Below are 7,476 nucleotides of genomic sequence, written 5' to 3'. Positions count from 1 at the left end.
TACTAGGGCCTCCATGCCTACCTGTATCACCTTTTGTATCTAAGCTAGAGGTAGTAAACCAGGGTACTAGAGCCTCCATGCTCCCCGCATCACATCTTGTATCCAAGCTAGTGGCGGTACAACAGGGTACTAGAGCCTGCATGCCTGCCCGTATCACATCTTGTATCTGCGCTAGAGGCGGTACAACAGGGTACTAGAGCCTCCATGCCCCCCAGATCCCATCTTGTATCCAAGCTAGAGGTGGTATAACAAGGTACTAGAGCCTCGATGCCTGCCCGTATCACATCTTGTATCCAAACTAGAGATGGTACAACAGGATACTAGAGCCTCCATGCCTGCCTGTATCACATCTTGTATCCAACCTAGAGGTGGTACAACAGGGTACCAGAGCATCCATGTCCCCCGTATCACATCTTGTATCTAAGCTAGAGGTAGTATATCAGGGTACTAGAGCCTCCATGCCTGCCTGTATCACCTCTTGTATCTAAGCTAGGGGTAATATAACAGGGTACTAGAGCCTTCATTGCCCCCCGCATCACATCTTGTATCCAAGCTAGTGGCGGTACCACAGGGTACTAGAGCCTGCATGCCTGCCTGTAACACATCTTGTATCTAAGCTAGAGGCGGTACAACAGTGGACTAGAGCCTCTACACCCCCCCGTATCATATCTTGTATCTACACTAGAGGCGGTACAACAGGGTACTAGAGCCTCGATGCCTGCCCGTATCACATCTTGTATCCAAGCTAGAGGTGGTACAACAGGGTACTAGAGCCTCCATGCTCCCCGCATCACATATTGTATCCAAGATAGTGGCGGTACAACAGGGTTCTAGAGCCTCCATGCCCCCCGTATCACATATTGTATCTAAGCTAGAGGCGGTACAACTGGGTACTAGAGCCTCCATGCTCCCCGCATCACATATTGTATCCAAGCTAGTGGCGGTATAACAGGGTACAAGAGCCTCCATGCCCCCCGTATCACCTCTTGTATCCAAGCTAGTGGCCGTAAAACAGGGTACTAGACCCTTCATGTCTGCCCGTATCACATCTTGTATCCAAGCTAGAGGTGGTATAACAGGGTACTAGAGCATCCATGTCTGCCTGTATCACCCCTTGTATCTAAGCTAGAGGTGATATAACAGGGTATTAGAACCTCCATGCCCCCCGCATCACATCTTGTATCCAAGCTAGAGATGGTACAACAGGGTACTAGAGCCTCCATGCCTGCCTGTATCACATCTTGTATCCAAGCTAGAGGCGGTACAACAGGCTACAAGAGCCTTCATGTCCCCCTTATCACTTCTTGTATCTAAGCTAGAGGTGGTATATCAGGGTACTAGAGCCTCCATGCCTGCCTGTATCACCTTTTGTATCTAAGCTAGACGTGGTATAACAGGGTACTAGAGCCTCTATGCTCCCCGCATCACATCTTGTATCCAAGCTAGTGGCGGTACAGCAGGGTACTAGAGCCTCCATGCCTGCCTGTATCACATCTTGTATCCAAGCTAGTGGTGATACAACAGGGTACTAGAGCCTCCATGCCTGCCCGTATCACATCTTGTATCCAAGCTAGAGGCAGTACAGCAGGGTACTAGAGCCTCCATGCCTGCCTGTATCACATCTTGTATCCAAGTTAGAGGCGGTACAACAGGGTACCAGAGCCTCCATGTCCCTCGTATCACATCTTGTATCTAAGCTAGAGGTGGTATATCAGGGTACCAGAGCATCCATGTCCCCCGTATCACCTCCTGTATCTAAGCTAGAGGTAGTATAACAGGGTACTAGAGCCTCCTTGCTCCCCGCATCACATCTTGTATCCAAGCTAGTGGCGGTACAACAGTATACTAGAGCCTGCATGCCTGCCCGTATCACATCTTGTATCTGCACTAGAGGCGGTACAACAGGGTACTAGAGCCTCCATGCCCCCCAGATCCCATCTTCAATCCAAGCTAGAAGTGGTATAACAAGGTACTAGAGCCTCGATGCCTGCCCGTATTACATCTTGTATCCAAGCTAGAGATGGTACAACAGGGAACTAGAGCCTCCATGCCTGCCTGTATCACATCTTGTATCCAACCTAGAGGTGGTACAACAGGGTACCAGTGCATCCATGTCCCCCGTATCACATCTTGTATCTAAGCTAGAGGTAGTATATCAGGGTACTAGAGCCTCCATTGCCCCCCGCATCACATCTTGTATCCAAGCTAGTGGTGGTACCACAGGGTACTAGAGCCTGCATTGCTGCCCGTATCCCATCTTGTATCCAAGCTAGAGGTGGTATAACAAGGTACTAGAGCCTCGATGCCTGCCCGTATCACATCTTGTATCCAAGCTAGAGATGGTACAACAGGGTACTAGAGCCTCCATGCAGGCTGTATCACAACTTGTATCCAACCTAGAGGTGGTACAACAGAGTACTAGAGCCTCCATGACTGCCTGTATCACATCTTGTATCCAACCTAGAGGCGGTACAACAGGGTACCAGAGCATCCATGTCCCCCGTATCACATCTTGTATCTAAGCTAGACGTAATATATCAGGGTACTAGAGCCTCCATGCCTGCCTGTATAACCTCTTGTATCTAAGTTAGAGGTAGTATAACAGGGTAGTAGAACCTTCATTGCCCCCCGCATCACATCTTCTATCCAAGCTAGTGGCGGTACCACAGGGTACTAGAGCCTGCATGCCTGCCCGTATCACATCTTGTATCCAAGCTAGTGGCGGTACCACAGGGTACTAGAGCCTGCATGCCTGCCCGTAACACATCTTGTATCTAAGCTAGAGGTGGTACAACAGGGTACTAGAGCCTCTATGCCCCCCCGTATCATATCTTGTATCTACACTAGAGGCGGTACAACAGGGTACTAGAGCCTCCATGCCCCCCCGTATCACATCTTGTATCCAAGCTAGAGGTGGTACAACAGGGTACTAGAGCCTCCATGCTCCCCGCATCACATATTGTATCCAAGCTAGTGGCGGTACAACAGGGTACTAGAGCCTCCATGCCCCCCGCATTACCTCTTGTATCCAAGCTAGTGGCCGTACAACAGGGTACTAGACCCTTCATGTCTGCCCGTATCACATCTTGTATCCAAGCTAGAGGTGGTATAACAGGGTACTAGAGCATCCATGTCTGCCTATATCACCCCTTGTATCTAAGCTAGAGGTGGTATAACAGGGTATTAGGGCCTCCATGCCCCCCACATCACATCTTGTATCCAAGCTAGAGATGGTACAACAGGGTACTAGAGCCTCCATGCCTGCCTGTATCACATCTTGTATCACAGCTAGAGGCGGTACAGCAGGGTACCAGAGCCTTCATGTCCCCCGTATCACTTCTTGTATCTAAGCTAGAGGTGGTATATCAGGGTACTAGAGCCTCCATGCCTGCCTGTATCACCTTTTGTATCTAAGCTAGACGTGGTATAACAGGGTACTAGAGCCTCTCTGCTCCCCGCATCACATCTTGTATCCAAGCTAGTGGCGGTACAGCAGGGTACTAGAGCCTCCATGCCTGCCTGTATCACATCTTGTATCCAAGCTAGTGGTGATACAACAGGGTACTAGAGCCTCCATGCCTGCCCGTATCACATCTTGTATCCAAGCTAGAGGCAGTACAGCAGGGTACTAGAGCCTCCATGCCCATCCGTATGACATCTTGTATCCAAGCTAGAGGTACTACAACAGGGACTAGAACCTCCATGCCCTCATGTATCATGCATTATATCCAAGCTAGAGGCGGTACAACAGGGTACTAGAGCCTCCATGTCCACCGTATCACATCTTGTATCTATTGTATCTAAGCTAGAGGTGGTATATCAGGGTACTAGAGCCTCCATGCCTGCCTGTATCACATCTTGTATCCAAGCTAGAGGCGGTACAACAGGGTAGCAGAGCCTCCATGTCCCCCGTATCACATCTTGTATCTAAGCTAGAGGTGGTATATCAGGGTACTAGAGCCTGCATGCCTGCCTGTATCACCTCTTGTATCTAAGCTAGAGGTAGTATAACAGGGTACTAGAGCCTCCATGCTCCCCGCATCACATCTTGTATCCAAGCTAGTGGTGGTACAACAGGGTACTAGAGCCTCCATGCCTGGCCGTATCACATCTTGTATCCAAGCTAGAGGTGGTAAAACAGGGTACTAGAGCCTCCATATGAGCAGAAAATAGAGATGGAGGAGAGCTGCTACCGTTAAAAATTTCCTTCTTTATTGAATAAAATAAAGCATACAGCTCACAGGTGACGCTGAACGCGTTTCGGCAAAAGCCTTTGTCAACAGGCTGTTGACAAAGGCTTTTGCCGAAACGCGTTCAGCGTCACCTGTGAGCTGTATGCTTTATTTTATTCAATAAAGAAGGAAATTTTTAACGGTAGCAGCTCTCCTCCATCTCTATTTTCTGCTCATATGGAATCTGGCCGCTTGCCGTCGGCTACTTGAGGATGGAGCTCCTGTTGGATCCCAGATCTTCCTGCAACATTGAAAGTTACTGCTGGTGAGGTGAGCCCACATCTTTCTTTACTAGAGCCTCCATGCTTGCCCGTATCACATACTGTATCCAAGCTAGTGGTGGTACAACAGGGTACTAGAGCCTGCATGCCTGCCCGTATCACATCTTGTATCTGCACTAGAGGCGGTACAACAGGGTACTAGAGCCTCCATGCCCCCGAGATCCCATCTTGTATCCAAGCTAGAGGTGGTATAACAAGGTACTAGAGGCTCGATGCCTGCCCGTATCACATCTTGTATCCAAGCTAGAGGTGGTAAAACAGGGTACTAGAGCCTGCATGTCTGCCCGTATCACATCATGTATCTGCACTAGAGGCGGTACAACAGGGTACTAGAGCCTCCATGCCCCCCAGATCCCATCTTGTATCCAAGCTAGAGGTGGTATAACAAGGTACTAGAGCCTCCATGCCTGCCTGTATCACATCTTGTATCCAACCTAGAGGCGGTACAACAGGGTATCAGAGCATCCATGTCCCCCGTATCACATCTTGTATCTAAGCTAGAGGTAGTATATCTGGGTACTAGAGCCCCCATGCATGCCTGTATCACCTCTTGTATCTAAGCTAGAGGTAGTATAACAGGGTACTAGAGCCTTCATTGCCCCCCGCATCACATCTTGTATCCAACCTAGAGGCGGTACAACAGGGTATCAGAGCATCCATGTCCCCCGTATCACATCTTGTATCTAAGCTAGAGGTAGTATATCTGGGTACTAGAGCCTGCATGCCTGCCCGTATCACATCTTGTATCCAAGCTAGAGGCAGTACAACAGGGTACTAGAGCCTCTTTACCCCCCCCCCCGTATCATATCTTGTATCTACACTAGAGGCGGTACAACAGGGTACTAGAGCCTCCATGCCCCCCCGTATCACATCTTGTATCCAAGCTAGCAGCGGTACAACAGGGTACATGAGCCTCCATGCCCCCCGTATCACATCTTGTATCCAAGCTAGAGGTGGTATAACAAAGTACTAGAGCCTCGATGCCTGCCCGTATCACATCTTGTATCCAAGCTAGAGGTGGTACAACAGGGTACTAGAGCCTCCATGCTCCCCGCATCACATATTGTATCCAAGCTAGTGGCGGTAAAACAGGGTACTAGATCCTCCATGCTCCCCGTATCACATCTTGTATCTAAGCTAGAGGCGGTACAACAGGGTACAAGAGCCTTCCTGCTCCCCGCATCACATCTTGTATCCAAGCTAGTGGCGGTACAACAGGGTACTAGACCCTTCATGTCTGCCCGTATCACATCTTGTATCCAAGCCGGAGGTGATATAATAGGGTACTAGAGCATCCATGTCTGCCTGTATCACCCCTTGTGTCTAAGCTAGAGGTGGTATAACAGGGTATTGGAGCCTCCATGCCCCCCGCGTCACATCTTGTATCCAGGCTAGAGATGGTACAACAGGGTACTAGAGCCTCCATGCCTGCCTGTATCACATCTTGTATCCAAGCTAGAGGCGGTACAACAGGCTACCAGAGCCTTCATGTCCCCCGTATCACCTCTTGTATCTAAGCTAGAGGTGGTATTTCAGGGTACTAGAGCCTCTATGCTCCCCGCATCACATCTTGTATCCAAGCTAGTGGCGGTACAGCAGGGTACTAGAGCCTCCATGCCTGCCTGTATCACATCTTGTATCCAAGCTAGAGGTGGTACAACAGGGTACTAGAGCCTCCATGCCTGCCCGTATCACATCTTGTATCCAAGGTAGAGGCAGTACAACAGGGTACTAAAGCCTCCATGCCCCCCCGTATCCCATCTTGTATCCAAGCTAGAGGTGGTACAACAGGGTACTAGAGCCTCCATGCCTGCCCGTATCACATCTTGTATCCAAGCTAGAGGTGGTACAACAGGGTACTAGAGCCTCCATGCTCCCTGCATCACATATTGTATCGAAGCTAGTGGCGGTACAACAGGGTACTAGAGCCTCCATGCCTGCCTGTATCACATCTTGTATCGAAGCTAGAGGTGGTACAACATGGTACTAGAGCCTCCATGCCTGCCCATATGACATCTTGTATCCAAGCTAGAGGCAGTACAACAGGGTACTAGAGCCTCCAGGCCCATCCGTATGACATCTTGTATCCAAGCTAGAGGCACTAGAACAGGGACCAGAACCTCCATGCCCTCATGTATCATGCATTATATCCAAGCTAGAGGCGGTACAACAGAGTACCAGAGCCTCCATGTCCCCCGTATCACATCTTGTATCTAAGCTAGAGGTGGTATATCAGGGTACTAGGGCCTCCATGCCTACCTGTATCACCTCTTGTATCTAAGCTAGAGGTAGTAAACCAGGGTACTAGAGCCTCCATGCTCCCCGCATCACATCTTGTATCCAAGCTAGTGGCGGTACAACAGGGTACTAGAGCCTGCATGCCTGCCCGTATCACATCTTGTATCTGCACTAGAGGTGGTACAACAGGGTACTAGAGCCTCCATGCCCCCCAGATCCCATCTTGTATCCAAGCTAGAGGTGGTATAACAAGGTACTAGAGCCTCGATGCCTGCCCGTATCACATCTTGTATCCAAACTAGAGATGGTACAACAGGATACTAGAGCCTCCATGCTTGCCTGTATCACATCTTGTATCCAATCTAGAGGTGGTACAACAGGGTACCAGAGCATCCTTGTCCCCCGTATCACATCTTGTATCTAAGCTAGAGGTAGTATATCAGGGTACTAGAGCCTCCATGCCTGCCTGTATCACCTCTTGTATCTAAGCTAGGGGTAATATAACAGGGTACTAGAGCCTTCATTGCCCCCCGCATCACATCTTGTATCCAAGCTAGTGGCGGTACCACAGGGTACTAGAGCCTGCATGCCTGCCCGTAACACATCTTCTATCTAAGCTAGAGGCGGTACAACAGGGTACTAGAGCCTCTATGCCCCCCCGTATCATATCTTGTATCTACACTAGAGGTGGTACAGCAGGGTACTAGAGCCTCCATGCCCCCCCG

The sequence above is a fragment of the Eleutherodactylus coqui genome, chromosome 2 (assembly GCF_035609145.1).
Source record: "Eleutherodactylus coqui strain aEleCoq1 chromosome 2, aEleCoq1.hap1, whole genome shotgun sequence".
Taxonomy (NCBI): Eukaryota; Metazoa; Chordata; class Amphibia; order Anura; family Eleutherodactylidae; genus Eleutherodactylus; species Eleutherodactylus coqui.
Note: the sequence above shows the minus strand (reverse complement) of the source record.